Source organism: Danio rerio, chromosome 2 (genome assembly GCF_052040795.2).
Source record: "Danio rerio strain M-AB ecotype USA chromosome 2, GRCz13ab, whole genome shotgun sequence".
NCBI lineage: Eukaryota > Metazoa > Chordata > Actinopteri > Cypriniformes > Danionidae > Danio > Danio rerio.
The window spans coordinates 9,456,256-9,473,786 of record NC_141022.1 but is presented as its reverse complement, the minus strand read 5'-3'; the positions used below and the strand labels follow the sequence as shown (position 1 = coordinate 9,473,786).

Here is a 17,531-nt window from a genome sequence, read left to right as displayed (position 1 = left end):
TAAAACTTCAATTTAATCGCTCGGAAAATAAACAATAAAACATTTCTGTGGTTGCTGCTTTGCTTTGTCATGGTAACATTTAAGTCCCCATTCAAGGGCTCTGACCCTGGACTGAGTAAAGCATAGGAATATGGGTCTACTTGGGTGTTGTATTGTCTACTAATGATGTCAGGCTCAGGGGTGAAGCATAGGGCTGGGAGATAAAAATCGAGATCACAGGCTTTTATGACTACACAAGCTCCAGAAGTTCTGGGAAACTGAGGTGGTAGAAGCGCAGCCGTTATGATTTCTTTAACTTTTAAATAAAAAATACGTGACCTGAGATGGTTAGGAGAAAGATTTAACTGTATTTATTAACTGAACACCATTGTCGATATCAGTAACAAAAATAGTTTGGTATGTAGTTTCGGTATGAAGCGCTATAGTTTTATTAAAATGTGTCTGCCGAGCGCGCACCTTGGAAGCAATGCCAATAAGCTTAGAGTCAGTTTGTCATTTCCAAAGGAGGTGCACATGGGAGTGACGTACACATGGTGTGCGCATCAAGTTAAGGAGCAACATGTTTGAGCACTTTCTAAAGATTGTAGTTCTGATTTTAATAAAGGGTTGGACCTTTGAAATTAATTCTTTTTTTTATCTGATTCAAGTAATTGTTAGTTGCAGTCCCAAATCAATGATCATTCTCCCTTCTGTTAAGGCCTCTGTTTGCTGGCCAAAAAGAAAAATTGTTGAAAACCTGGTGTCCAAGAAAATTAAAATATACCACTCAAAAACACATTCGGACCAAAGAAATTAAAGTGACCCCAAAATGTAAATGTGAATATTTAATATTTTTAAAGTTTAAAAATATGATCTAAAGCAGTGGTTCCCAACCTGGGGTCCGTGCCCCCCTAAGGGGGGTGCCAGAGTTCACAGGGGGGGCGCGGGAGAGGATAAGTATTGAGGTAGAAAAAGGCATATAAATGGTCCACTATTATAAAAGGCTTTGCAATTAATCGAAAATCCGATTTAGATTTCGGTTTCAAACGATTATAAAAAGCATTAATCGAGATAAATGATTATTGCATCATATTTCGCCAGTTGTACACATGTTGCTCTTAAAAGCGCGAAAGATCTTATGTGTGTGTGCAGCACGATCACGCAGTCAGAAGTATGCGGCCGGTCAGCATTCGCTCTCATTCACACACTGAGAGGAGCAGAGGAGCGCAGATATCTAAAGTCATCTTAACGTGAGCGCTTTAATGGTAAAATAGGTGTCAAAACGCGGTGTTTAGTGATTATGTACATTAACCCTCATTTGTGTAATAAACAAACGAGTTGAGAATCAAAAGACGTGAAAGAGAAACTATTAAAGAGACAGTGCGCTATAATCCTTCTGCCGCCTGTTTTTATCATTATTAAACAAACATAACGAGAAAACCATTGATGCTCTTGACTGAAGGACTGCTGTAGCTAAAGTGTTTTTCTTACAGTGAAGATGCTTAAAGCACAGTTTGTTTCATATTTTTATTCTATTGTATTTATTTATCTTTCCTTTGCAGGGTGGAAAATAACTGTATATATACAGTTGAAGTCAGAATTATTAGCCCTCTTGAATATTAGCAAACCTTTTCCTGCCCAATTTCTGTTTCATGGAAAGAATATTTTATTAACTTATTTCTGAACATAATAGTTTTGATATCTCATTTCTAATTACTGATTTCTTTTATCTTTGCTATGATGACAGCACATAATATTTTACTAGATATTTTTCAAAATACAAGCATTCAGATTAAAGTGCAGTTCAAAGGCTTAATTAGAGTAATAAGGCAAGTCATTATAAGGGTAGTTTATTCTGCAGACAATCAAAAATATATATTGCTTAAGGGGGCTAATTATATTGACCTTAAATTGGTTTCAAAATATTTAAACCTGTCTTTATTCTAGCTAAAATAAAACAAATAGAAGAAAAAATATTAAAGGAAATGCTGTTCAAATTCCTTGCTCTGTTAAACATAATTTGGGAAATATTTATAAAAATAAAAAAATCTCAGGAGCGCTAATAATTTTGACTTTAACTGGCAATGGTTTTGAATAATCGTGATTACAATTATGACCAAAATAATCGTGATTATGATTTTTCCCAAAATCGAGCAGCCCAAAAAATAAAAAATAATCTAAACACATGCTTAAAATTCCAACATAATAGTGAGAATAATTAAAATAAATAACTTTAAATAATTATTTAAATTTTGCTCACTCGCGCAATCTGCTTGTCAACGTGTCGTAAAGGCAAAATCAAAACAAAAATGGCAGACAAACGTAAATGCAGTGATTCTTCAGAGGCGAAGAAAAAGATTAGACAGTATGACAAAGCCTACCTAAATTTTGGTTTTATTAAAGGCCAAGACAAGTTAAAACTGATTAATTAATATTTTCTATACATATTACTATATATTAATATTACACAAACACACACACACACACACATATATATATACACAGTACATATGTGTGTGCGTGCGTGCGTGTGTATTTATATGGTGGGGGGGGCTCCAATGTTTGTATATGTTTATGGGGGGGGGGCCCCAAAGAAAAAGGTTGGGAACCACTGATCTAAAGTGATGGTTTTCAACAATGTATTAATAAATGTGAGCACATGAAAGCATAACTGAAAGCTCAACTCTGAATAACAGTACACTGGTGGAATATTTGGAATGTTTCCACAAGCATGAGTTCCACAAGAAAAGGAGGTGGGCGTATTTATTTTTAGCTTTTTAATCGACTGAAAAAAAATTCAGCTAGATTTCTGAAGAGCATCTGAGTGATGGTTACCTGTGCAAAAGTCACCACAATGCCAAGGTGCTGCTATGTGATTACTGGTTCAAGTCGAAACGAGCTCAACTATGTCCATAATTACCCTCTAGTTAAAGCCTATGAGAATTTTTCAGTATAAAAACTAATAGCACAGCCCTCAAAAAACTGCAGAATTTAGAAAAGCCATTGAGGACTGTAGCATAAACATATCAAGTTTTATACTTTGAGACATAAACAAGAGTAAAAGTGATGATATATGAGCAAACATCGCTAATAAGAATCCCCCCCCACCCCCGAAAAAAAAAAACCTTTACTTATTACTTAGAGATGCACCAAATGTAATCACTTCAGATTTTTTTTGGTGTGACCTGCTGATACCAATGTTTGCTGATTCCAACTTTCTTTATAACAGCTATAATTATAAAACAAATAATAAATAATATTACAATCAGTCTAAAGAAGTCAACACAAAGACACACACACACACACACACACACACACACACACACACACACACACACACACACAAAAAATGCTATTTTGCAGTATAGGGACTGGAACACACCAAGTTGACGCTAAAAAACTAGCACAGAATGTTAAGATAATACATCACACTGGTACTTATACTAATTAATTATACACTTAACATTAAATAGTCACCTTTATAAACATGTCCAGTCTTTATCCTACCATATTATTAGTAAATTTATAATCAGTTTTTTTAAGCCAGTGTTCAGTCCCTCGGATCAGTGGACTTATTGACCACCTCTGTACACACTGCTCTCTGATTTAGGAAAGGCTTTCCTCTCCACACCAGCCATCTCAGTCCCCAGTGAAAGAGTTTTTTTCAGCAGGGGACATTATAAATGTGCAAAGATCTCATACATAAACATATTAAATGCTGATATTTATTTTTTTTTTAAAAAAAGTCAAAGCACAGTCACAGTTTTAGTTTGTTTATATTATTGAGTCTTTATTTTTTTGCTAGGGAGTTTGTTTTAAAAATAGAAAATTAGTTATGGCAGAAAATATATTATTTTGCAAAAGATTTGTAGCAATTAAGAAAAAAATGAAAGGGCTCTTCATAATTTAGTAAAAAAATCGTGACTTAATCGTATCGAATTGTCAGTCAGGTAAATCGTTACATCCTTGCTATAAGAATACCGGCCCATGCCTAAATCCCACTAGATTGAAATGAACAGTCCACAACAACCATTGTAGGATTTGTTTAAACAAATGTTGCACACAAGGCTGTATCGTGGTAGTATATGGCGTGTAGACGTTCCTCTCATTGTGAAACGTCACTCGGAGTATTTATAACCGGCTCAGGTGAGATCAAGTGAGAGGTGAAGAAAAGACTTGAGGCTTTTAACAGTCTCACACATCTTTATAGGGAGTTGTACAAGCCTAAAAATACATATGCATGTGAAAACCAAGGTACAAAAGAAAACAAACACTTTTATAAATGTTACAAATGAAATGAAATTGCATTTTCAAAGTTAATGTTTGCACAAAAATTACAAAAAAAACTTTAAAAACATATTAAAGTAATATAACCATAAATAGGTGAGGAGGGGCAGATCCAATGAGAGCTGGATAAAGTGATGCAGAATATAGCATCAGTAGAGGTGGCACACTATAATAAAACCACACCCACTTTGAAGCAGTACTAATTTGTGTAAAAGCAGACTGAGTTAAGACATACTGAACCACAGAGTTGTAGCACATAGTGGAAAAGCGCTCAAAGAAAGCCTAAAGTCCAAACAATAATAATTAAGCTCCACATGTAACTTGGCCATGTAAAGTATACTAATCTGATGCTCACATAAGACCGAAGTATGCCTAAGTACAGTGCATCCAGAAAGTATTCATAGCGCTTCACTTTTTCCACACTTTTTCTGTTACAGCATTATTCCAAAATGGATTAAATTCATTTATTTCCTCAAAAATCTACACACAATACCCCATATAATGACAATATAAAAAAATAATTGTTGCAAATTGATTAAAAATTAAAAACCTGAAGAATCACATGTACAGAAATATTCACAACCTTTGCCGTGAAGCTCTAAATTGAGCTCAGGTACATTCTGTTTCCACTGATCATTCTTGAGATGTTTCAGCAGCTTAATTGGAGTTCACATGCAGTAAATTCAGTTGATTGGACATGATTTGAAAAGGCATACACCTGTCTATATAAGGACCCAGGGTTGACAGTGCATAACAAAGCACAAACCAAGCATGAAGACAAAGGAATTGTCTGTAGACCTCTGACAGGATTGTCTCGAGGCACAAGGCTGGGGAAGCTTACAGAAAAATTTCTGCTGCTCTAAAAGTTCCAATGAGCAAAGCGGCCTCCATCACCCATAAGTGAAAGATGTCTGGAACCACCAGGACTCTTCCTAGACCTGGCCTAAGCTGAGTGATCGGGGGATAAGGGCCTTAGTCAGAGAGATGATCAATGACCCGATGGTCTGAGCTCCAGCGTTCTTCTGTGGAGAGAGGAGAACCTTACAGAAGGACAACCATCTGTGCAGCAATCCACCATTTAGGCCTGTATAGTAATGTGGCCAGATGGAAGCCACTCCCTGCCAAAAGGCATCTGAAGGACTCTTAGACCATACGAAACAAAATTCTCTGGTCTGATGAGACTACAATTAAACTCTTTGGAGTGAATGCCAGGTGTTATGTTTGTAGAAAACCAGGCACCGCTTTTCACCAGGCTAATACCACCCCTACAGTGAAGCATGGTGGTGGCAGCATCATGCTGTAAGGATGTGTTTCAGTAGCAGGAACTGGAAGACTATTCAGGAGAGAGGGAAAGATGCTTCAGAGTGCTCTTGACCTCAGGCAGGGATGACGGTTCATCTTCCAGCAGGACAATGACCCAAAGCACACCTCCAAAATATCAATGGAGTGGATTCACAACAACTCTGCGAATGTCCTTGAGTGGCCCAGCAAGAGCCCAGACCAAAATCCTATTGTACATCTCTGGAGAGATCTGAAAATGGCTGTACACCGTCACTTCCCATCCAACCTGATAGAGCTTGAGAGGTAGTGCAAAGAGGAATGGGCAAACATTCCTAAAGACAGATATGCCAAGCCTGTGGCATCATATTCAAAAAGACCTGAGGCTGTAATTGCTGCCAAAGGTGCATCAACAAAGTATTGAGCAAAGGCAGTGAATACTTATGTACATGAGATTTTTCAGGTTTTTTATTATTAATTAATTTGCAACAATTTCTGATAATCGTTTTAAAATTTTCATTATGGGGTCTTGTGTGTAGAATTTTGAGGACATAAATGAATTTAATTCATTTTGGAATAAAGTTATAACCTAAAAAAATGTGGATAAAGTGAAGCGCTATAAACACTTTCCAGATGCACTTATAATTTTTTTTTGCACAAGAGGAAAATTGCATTTCAACCAACCAACAAATAAATGTAAGCAACACTAAAATTAAACCTGCAAGCAACGATGAAAGGGACCCGCAGGGCTCACCACCTCCCGGTGGCCTAAGGATGACAGAGAATAGACTTCCTGTTGGGTTTGAGATTTCGCTCCAAGAGAATTTTCATTCAGATCCTCATTAGGATACTAAACAAATTTTATACTGTAGTTGTAAATTATTTAGAAAAAGGAAATCTGTAAATACAAACCCTAATAAAATACTGTCAAATGAATCAAAAAGTATTTTTGTTAACTCTATAGCTGTGTCCCAAATGGCACACTATACACTGTGCACTATGTATTACTTATGCACCTACACACTCAACAGCATAGTATATGAATGTAGTGTTGTCGCAAATGGAACTTTAACATTTTTTTTCTAAGCGGAAATTCAAACCGTTTCACCAATGACGTTGCTAAATTAGCCAAATAAATGACCAAATAATACTTGCCACGAGTATAACCTCATTCACCATCGGGTGGTGCTATAAATCACTCTCATAGGAGAATTTTGCTTTCACAATCTAAAATAAATAAACTTATCCAACATCAGTGCCTGAAAGCACCGCCCCTTCCACTACTTATGCAAAGCAGCGGCCGTTGAGTGCGTGAAGTGTCAAACGTTGCACACTCCATTTTAACAGCTGAATAAGTGCATCATCCAGGTAATTAAAGTGCACTTATTCTTTTTAGGCCTGATTTATACTTCTGCGCCAGGTGACCGGCGTAACCCACGGCGCAGGCAACGCGCGTGGCTGTGCATTCATACTTCTGCACGCTGTCTCTGTTGGTCTGCATTAACACTTCCGAAACACTAGTTGGCAGTGAGGTGTAAATGTTCCTCTGTGTCGAGTTTCTTCGCTACTTTTTTGCATTTCCTGAACACTTCCGGGATGTACAAGTGGCTCAAACTCGCTCATTTTGAGGCAGGAACCGGCGGACGTGCAACAACTTTAACTATGAGGTAAACACAAAACAAAACTTTCCATCCGGACCTCCTTCACGGGACTCCACACTTGTAAACAATCGCTCGCGCGGCTCTCGGTCCCGCCCAGACTCGTCAGCGCTACCAAGCCGACCAATCACAGAGCTTACGCTACGCGTCGTTGCGACGTGTAGTTAAACTTTTTAAGAGGTGCACGTCCGTGACGGCGATGGCCACGGCGAAGGGCTATGCGTCAGCGCCGTAGCATACGCCGGTGTTTGACGCAGAAGTATAAATCAGCCTTTAGAATTTCAGTGTGAACGCACTACTTACACTATTTATACTACAAAATGGCGTAGAATAGTGCACAAGTATGTGATTTGGGACAACCTTATGTTTCTTTTTTAAACTGACAATGTTAATGTATTTCCCAAATATTTCAGCAGGGACTGGCAACCTTTACATTTATCACAGATTTTGCCGATCTTCCCATAATTTTTTAATAATATCCATATTTCCAAATCTGCATTACACACGACACAGATTAAGCCAGTGCCAAACTGCCAATCTTTCATTGGCATTACAAACCGTCTTAATTAGCTAAAAGCATTCAGTCAAACATTTATAATAAAAAGGTGTGATTAAAACTATGATTTTTCTTACTGATATTATTTTTCATATTTTAAAATTATTATTACAGTTTTTTTATTAGTTCATTTACTGGGATTCATGATATTATTTAGCCTTTGTGTATGGTCGTGGCTGTTTTTGCCCCATTGACCTCCATTATAATGACATTTTTTGATTGCAAAGCCATGACACCATATAATTAGGCATTCCTGACTGTTGGAGGTTTTCCTTGTTGGGAACAGGTCAAATGTGTAATTGTCACTGTCGATTATCAGTTGGCACCATTAACCCTTTAGATAAGGCCGTGCAAAAAAGTGAAGAAATACACGTACTATGTTGATTATTGTACTGAGATCTGAGCGACTTTTTTTCATTTTCTTAGACAAATCAAGATAAGTGCGCAAAGGTCTTTCTCTCTCTCTCTCAGACACACACACTATAATCCATATAGAAGGCAAAAACTAAGCTTTTTGCACTGCAACTGATGATCAACAGAAAAACCTCCTCCCATGATGGAAAACCATCAACAATCCATGATTATATGGTGTCATGGCTTTGCAATCAAAAATACCATTATAAGGGAAGTCAATGGGGTAAAAACAGCCACAAACATAATAAAGGGGTAGAAAATTTAGTGTACTGTTGTATTCATTTAAAATACGTGTCAAAATAAGATGTCACCAAAAATCATTCCATTTGCTGAAACAGAGAAAGTTGTGGTCAAATTAAGACTCAAAATCACCCCAGGGTGGAAGAACGACGCACAAGGGTTAAGACTCAAAAAAGCATTTCTTAAAGTCATATTGCACCAGTGTTGTTAAAGATCACACACCCCTTAACATAACTGGCTCTGTCTGCGCTGGGTTAGACAGGCAGAAGAGCTGCTCTACAGTAGATAACTTGCTACTGTTATGACTTTACAAACCAACAAAGTCTAATCTGTACCGTTTCACATTGTTCATTATCTGGGCCCAGTACAACAAATCTGGATTACCTGGCTAGCCAGTTAAGTCTCAGTTAAATTCGAAGCAATCTTGGGTTTTAGGTAACAAAGGCAGTTTGACGTTACTGACTCTTTGTTGCCATGCTATTATTGAGCAGCTGCCTTTCTGGTACCTAAAACCCAGAATCGGCGCAAACTAAACTGAAACTTAACTTACAAGTAGCCAGTTAGGGTGCACTCACACTATACTATATGAACCGTGCCCAGGCGCATTTGTAGGAGTGCTCCGAATCGGGCCCAGGTGCGGTTCAGTTGGCCAGCCCTGGCCCAATTGGAAGAGGCATGCCATAGCACTTCTAGTGTACTGAAGACACAACGTCACTTTTAAGAGACTGTTTATATGTGTTTATTAATCATTCTCACTTTTCAAAGAACGTGGACTGTCATAATTTATTAACGATACAAACCCCAGCTGCACCTTCAGCAAACTTCCTAATACGTGCAGCACGAAGAGTTTTATGATAATTCATGAGCGTCAAATGTGGTGAATCTGCTCCGTAAAATTGACTGCATGTCACTGCATCCCAAATGACTAAAACAATAAAACGAAAGCAAGATAGAAACTGTATGCTTTCTTTTTTGAGGTGTTGATGTGGGGGTGTGTTATCATATCAAAATGAAAAATTCCTGTATCACGACAATACATCATTATGCATTACACTGGGTCTGTGCATAAGGTCTTAAGACAATTGTTCTCCCAGGTCTGATCCAAAAACGTCTTTTAAAAGACATGTTGTCTGCACTGTTGTGCCTTGCTGCTGGTTGTAATGTCGCTAACTAAAACTCACATTTTGCTGAAAAACTGTTAGCAAACTAGGGATGCACAGATACCATTTTTTTTGGAACCGATCCTATACAGATACCAAAATTATTAGTATAGATTGATACAGATCCGATCCCATTACTGTGCCATTTTTTTTTAAACCTAATACAGTTTCTATAGTTCTGGTGCTCGAATAATTTATCTTCTTTAGTAAAAATAACAGACCTTGCTATCGGCTACATTATTTGAGCATTCACTATGACATTGATCTGATCTGTTGTGGTCCAGTTTCCTTTTTTAATATTAGGATTTTTCTTTGAAATCTGTACTAGGCTACCACTATTGACCCTAATTGTTGGTCATATAACCAGACTTTTAGCAAAGCTTGATATTTCCCTGCAGGTTTGAAGCAGACTAAACTAAACCGTCTGAGGCGAGTTTTACTTAATAAAACACCTGCTGCGCGTGCGATGGAGAAACTGAAAGCATGTCGGAATAATAATTTTTTGTCTGAAAAATCATCTTTTTGAAACGAATTTTGTTTGGTATGTTTTGTTGGTTATTTTAATGTATTTTTGTTGGTCAGTTATCTACAAAATAAGCAAAAATATTTTAGGCGAAGTTTAAAACAAAGTCCGCTTATATGCTTCAGCGCACAAACTGACAAACAGGTCTGTTAAATAAAATATTAATATAAATAAATTCAATGTGAAATATTCTGTTTCAGAGTAGCTTATATTAGGCTAAATAATATTCAGTTAATGACAATCCAAATGCGCCAGTCAGTTTCACTTGTATGAATTTAATCAACTAGTTCGACTGCAATGAGCCAGGCTTTACAAACTATTAGCAGCACTTAATGTATTCACCTCGAAATAATAAACTTAATCGGAAAGATGAGAGAACAGAAACTCTTTATGTGAACAACTTTATTGAGCGGCGCACGTCGCTTCTGCACAGCCGGTGCGCTTGATGCATCACTGAGACACAGGCGCAGGCCTCTGGTATCTGAGGACACTTTCAAAGCAGCAGCACAGAGGGAAGAAACTAGTGCGATGAAGATCTGTCCAATGTATTATTGAGCCTTTTCTAAATTAAACTTTCAGGTAGGCCTACTTTGTGTGTGAAGCACAGGTAATAACCCTCTCTACTCTAGTGTTGTGAATGCGATCTGCTGATTTGACAGACACAGCGCAACATGATGTAGAAACAGCAATAAACTCCATGTTATGGGTCAAAATGAACCCATTTAATGCAGAGCTAAATGCATTTTTCCACTGATTATTAAAACTAACAGGAACAAATAGTCTTGGAGAAAGTCTTTCATGTTGTCATGAACGCAACATGCAGTTTGAATTGTGAATGAACGGAGAATGATGGACAGGTGCAGTGGAGGGAAGTGCTGAACTGAACATGAATTTAACCACTTGAATCTTCATCTGTACTTCACATTAAACTATAGAATGACTACAGAACATTTGGGATATAGTAGCCTACATGACAAATTTCCAGAGCCTTGTAATAGGCTACCTCCATACCAGCAGGCCAATATCCGATCCAGCAAAAATATGCGGTATCGAACTGATATCCGATCCAAGTATCGAGATGGGTGCATCCCTAGAGCAAACTCTAAAAGCAGCAACAACTCTATTATGATTCCCCAAAGCGATGCGGTATTATCCAATATCGTTCATATCAATAGGGTTTGAAGCCACACATGCGCATTCTGCGTGAAACAGACCACCCCAAGGTAGCATTAGGGTTGTGACGGTGAGGAAATTTCCCCACCGGTTAATCGACATGTGACAACACCGGTAATACCGGTATAACCGTGGGAGTGGGCATTTCTTCTGCTTCTGCTTTTAAATAGCTTATAAATGTGTGCGTATAATACTTTTACTTTCAGCTTTGCGGTAATTGCCAATTTGAAGTCAATTGTTTTAATGGACGAAAAGGAAACTACAAAAAATTTTAAAAATCACTTTTATTAAACAACACAACTTTTATTAACATAACGAATGAAACACAACAATGCTACAGGCTGAAAAAAACTGTGGAAGTTGGAACCATACAAATAACAACTACAAAAGCCTATATTATACATTAACAGCTTAGTCCTTATGAACAATCCGTTTATAAAATACATTATTATCGAATCTATAGGCTATTGAAGAATAAACTGAATATGAAATATGATCCTTGCATAATGATCACAACTAAACAAGCTAGCACTCATTTTATATATAAACTATAAATAAATTAAAAAAATAAATGTTAAGAAATGGAACATTATGTAAAAAAATGTAAAGACACGATATATCTAGCTATATGATCCTGCTTTTTGGTTATATCGATACCAGCTTGGATCTCTCTTACAAGCGGCAGTTTACAGGCGCAGCATAAGGGCGTCTTACACTGTCAGTGGCGGAATACACACAGCACTGGCAAGACATTTTTAGTTTTATTTTGTTGCAGATTTGTGTGTTGTTCCTTTTTAAAAATACCTTTTATTTTTAAAATCTCTCAAGTTAATGGTGTCTATCGATTAACATAATCTCCCTCAGATTGGAGTTCAGTGCGCAGTAAGACTATTGACCTAACACCGCCCTGTAAGTTTACACACTGCATAGACTGTAGGTCCACAGCTCTGGTGTGGTAGGAATTACATGTTTTAAATGACAGCGAGACATGTTACGTTTAGTTTTTAATGTAAAATATACATTATAGCCCAGTACACAGTTAAATAATATGTTTTGAATGGCTTGTCTATTGACGGCGTATATAGCCGTTAAATTTAAATAGGCTAAGCATATTTTCATTAATATTAAAACACATTAATACAAACTAGCCACCCTTTGATTTTTTTTGTTTACGTATATTTTTATCAAACAAAAAATGCAATTAATTTTTTATTTTGGTTTTTGTTTTATTAGAATTAATATAATTAATAGGCTACACAACTCCTACATAACATTGTTACGATTCTGAATTAAAAGAAAAACCGTCCATTTCCTGCTAACATTTAAGGCACTGTTGATGGCTTTATTAAAACAGCGCTGATTTGCCATTATGTTCACATGTTCAACAGAAATGATTGTGATTGGCCGAGAAGATCATTAGTTTACCCTCTGCTATTTACTGAGCACAAACAGAGACAGATGAGCGATCTGCTTGATGACTCAACTTCACGGCTGCTTCGCACTCCAGTCTCCGTCTATCTGTGTTTGCACTCAGGAGACTGGAGCGCGAAGCATCCGTGAAGTCGAGTCATCTAGCAGATCGCTCATCTGTCTCACGAAGCAGATGTGAAGCTCAGTCGAGTCATCCGCGCTTCAATGTTAGCGGGAAAAAGATTGTTTTAAAACTTCAGTACCGGGACAACACAATTACAGACAACATAGGGTGTGCTGCAGAGGACTGCAGTGTTTTATCGCTCACCAGGTTACATAGGCTGAAGCAGGAAAGCGTCCCCACAGTGTTTAACTGGAGCCATGAACTGAAGCCCAGGAGGACACTCAAGCGTAACAATGAGATTGTGATGTTGTTTGATGCTAAGTTGGTTTTAATTGTTTAAATTAAACTTACTGAATTTTAATAAAGTGATGGTTACACCATTTCTGCACTTTGAAGTCTTGGCAACAGCTGGAGGTTTGTAGTCCACACCATTTTACTGCAATGTTTACAGTGCTGGTCCTATACTTCCGGGTTTTTTTCCCACCGCAGCCTCGCTTTGGTTCTTTGAAATGGCGGCCGCGTGAAATAAGCGTATTGAAAATGACAAACTAACACCCTAAGATTATTATATAATAAAACTATAGCCTTCATACCAAACTTTGTTTTTTTATTGTGTTATTGACATTGGTGTTGGGTCAATAATCAAATCAATAATCAAAAAGAATCACCCAGCCCTAATATCTCTACTAAAAGACAAAAAATATAACTTTACAAACTGTATTATAAATAAATCAAATGAAATGTTTCATATTAGCCAATAATATTACTGAAATTAATTAAATTAAATTAAAAACTGAACAAATATAAATTTACACACAAGTAAATAAACAAACTGGATGGGCTAAAAATCTGCACATTCCATGTGGGCCTTTTTAAATTGCTGAAATATTGACATGTGTAGATATGAAACAGTGTTACACAGACAGTCCAGCACTTACAGATTAGGCTATTTTGATATGAGAACAGTGAAATTACGAACTGCATCTGCAAAGCACAAAACATTTCAGCTCAGGGCTTCACAAAAGACTGAAGGGAGCACTGGCTGGTGGTGTCATCTGCATTACTCAATAATTAGTGCGGTACTAAAGTCAAACAGAAGCTTGAAGTGTGACAAATTAGATTAAACCGCATCAAATTTCTCAACCGTCTCCATTCTCCTGATGCAGTATAAGAGGCTATGTCTAGAATGTATGCGCGAGAGAAAGACCTAATTTTAGGTTTTACTACAGCAAGAACATTTCCAAAACACTGTCCTTGAAAGGGAAATAAATGCTTTGTTTTTCTGCGAAGCAGTGGCTCTACGCTGAAGAAAACAGATTTACTCAGAAACAATGTCCAGTCTCAAATTGCTGGTCTATTGAATTACAAAGAAAAAGCGTCAATTTAGAAGTAAACACGCTGCACTGTTGTTTGTTTGGATTCTACACAGTCAAACATATCACAAAAAGTCATGACAACAAATGTATTTATGTTACTTCAACTTTTATTTTAGCCAGTTTGACTTGGAAGTCGAGATGACTAGAACATTGATTCACTTGATTTAACTAAATGTCAGGCAGTACGATTTGTTTGTACTACAATAATCTTTAATTTCTTTTAAACATTTCAGACTGAAACGACTGAAACTAAAGACCACATCAGTTCCTCCAGACCAGACAATCCCTGTCATGTAACGTTAGTGCGATCTGAATGATGAAAGGTTTTAAATAAGACTTTGCACTGCTGACATTAGTTTTGCTTGAGAAATGAGAGGCACCTGAGGAGAGTCTTACACGCATCCCTTATTCACACTTGACTGAAGCCTCCTGGTGAGTGTCTAATGTGATTTGACCATGCATATAAAAGACGAGACCGAAAACAGGCAGAAGTGGTGATGTCGGGCCTGAATACTAAAAGCACTCAATGGTTAGAAAACACAATTGTCCATTACTAACCATATCAGTTTAACAGCTAGATTCCACTTTCTTCCTTCTAGAAAGAATACAAAAGTACGGCCCTGAGGATTTAGCTGGCACAAACACAAACATTCTGCGCAAAAACAAAGAAAATCTCAGTTCTCTCATCTCAAAATTCATTTAAAAAAAATCTGAAGGACATATATAGCCATGGAGTTCATAAAAGGAGAGGGAAAAACTCTTGCTCATGGCGGAGTCACCACTAATGTCAACACACACACACTACTACAACTCTGACATGACTCATTTGTGCGTAATGAGGTTATCTGGAAACTCAAATATGAGTAAGTGCAGGTTAAGCTGCTGTGCCAGATATGCCTAATAATGGAGTAAAACTCTAAATAACAGTGTATGATGTAACAGCATACAGAGCATTTGGTTGTATGATCCTTAGAAAATCAACTATTATGGCCCATTTCCACTCAGTGTTACAGTACACTTGGTTTAGGGCTGGGCGATTTGGCAAAAAAAAAAAAAATCTAGGTTTTTTATAATGTTTTACCGATTCACGATTTCGATTTTTATTTCATTTTTAATTGTGTTACTAGTCTTCTCAAAACATTACAAAAACATGACTGAAGTAACATTCTCTTTAAAAGTAAATTGAAAAACCATTTGGTTAAGAAACATTGTATTTTAATGGCCATGTCATACAAAAATCGGTCAAGGTGTAAATAAATATAAAACAAATTCACGAGTTAAATATCGTTGCTGAAGATTTAAATAAAAAATATTTGTGTAAATATTGCAGTTGCAGGAATACAGAGGTATTTTTTGCAAGTTTTGCTGAGCATAGGAAAGATTGGCTGTCAGCTCGGCTTTGACTTTGTCTTCTGATTAAATGACAGGTTGAAATGCTGCTGCCTTTTTCTTAAAAATATAAAGAGAATTCTAAAATCCGTGGTGGTGCGCGGCGCGGCGCTGAGAGGCGCTTCTGGTGTGCTTCCTGCTTCATACAGGGAGTGAACCAAAGCGCATTGGAGCCATTATAATGTATTAAATATATATTTTTTAAATCGCGATTTCTCAATTTAGTATAAAACTAAATCGTCGTCAAAACGTAAATTCGAATTCATCTAAAAAAATCTGAAAAATCGCCCAGCCCTAGCTTGGGCTGCACGATTAATCGAAAAAAGATCACAATCTCGATTCGACGCTACACACAATCTTAATTCAGCTTTACTACGATTCAACCAATTGTATTTTCAATGCCAAAAGAGAAGCAAGGCAGTCGCACAGCAACATTGACACCTTCAAATGGTGTTAAAAAGTGTCACATACTGTATTTATAAGGTAAAACTCACTCAAAATATAATTTCTGTTTTCATGTAATAATGTATTCGTGGCTGCGAAATCACACGTGAGCTGACTGCGAGTTTGTTTACCACTGAGAACGCGCACGTGTACGTCTCAGACGCCTACTTTACTGTACACAACCTGCATAGGCTGTGAATAACAGGTAATGAAGTTGTAAACAACGTTCAGTTTGTTGCACAGAGCGATAGTTTGACAGCCATGTGGAAAGTTTGATTTGCATGTGTGTTTTTATCGCACAGTGACAGCAGCCATGAAACCTGTGCGCACATCATTAGGCTATATTTGTAAATACAGCTGATGTAAAAGCATTTTTACTGTTTAAGATGTATTTAGGCTACTGCAAAAATACTGTTTTCGTTGCAACTGAATGTGTGTGTTTACTTAATTACTATTATTATATTAATTTAGGTGATTGACTTCTGGCAAAACGATGTGGATGATGTAAAGTTACTGTTAGTAGCTGGGCAGTCAAAACTTTGAATTGCAGTTAATGCCCTTTCGAAAGATATTTTCACTTAGCCAGATTGCTTGCATTTCCAGGAAAACTTGTTGCGTTTGTTGTAACAGGTATTGTCGCTGTCCACTTCGGAAATACAACTTGTTTGGTTCCTCCGCAAGCTGTGTGCAAGCTGTGTGCGCGCGAGTATGTGTTGCGAGCTATGTGTGTGTGCCATGTGTGTGGGCTTTGCGCGAGCCTCCGCTGAGTGTGCACACACAACTGAGAACTCTGAAGACTTTTATACTCGACGTGCTCGGCGGAAACACAAGCATTTCTCATGTGAGATTACTAACTGAGCAGATGAATATCAAATATCACAAATTAGAAAATGTTGGTCAGTTTAATTATGTTACTGTAATTAATGTTTATTCAGCAATAATTCTCCAGTACCGATAGCAGAACCGTTATTGTCAGAGCTTATCGATACTTCTGTCATTTATAATATAGTACCAATACCGATAAAGTACAGAGTTTCAATGATCATATGGCATTTTAGAGTTATGATTACGACAAGCATTTGATGTGCTTTTTTCTTTCATAGCAAACATAAAGTGTTGTACATGAAAATAAATGTTTACTGTGTCAGTATAACAACAACCCTAGCCTATAATGTTGAATATAATACAAGTAAAAATCTGATAATGACAAATGTCTCGTTTTACCAGTAAAAAATGGTCTAATAATGTTGTCAATGACAGATGACATGCACATGTCTTTAACATAATAATTCAGTTTTATAATTATGAATAGTTATATTCTGATGTCATCATTTTACTTTGAATTAACAAACAGGACATATTGAAAGTCTGTTCAAGTCCACCATAATGACTGTACAAAATGTAGCATTTTAAGCAACAGTAGACCTACACACAGGCCTAATATTATTATTGTTATTTTACCATATGTTTTAAAATTAACAATAATAGGCTAATCATATTAAACTTTATTTTACCTTTAC

At 37.0% G+C, this 17,531-nt stretch overlaps 1 protein-coding gene across 4 annotated transcripts in view; it reads right to left on the bottom strand.

The window, feature by feature from the left end:
• The window catches only part of zzz3 (zinc finger, ZZ-type containing 3), a 675,084-nt gene that overhangs the window by 647,903 nt on the left and 9,650 nt on the right, over positions 1-17,531 (bottom strand). The gene's annotated exons all lie outside the window — the stretch shown is intronic.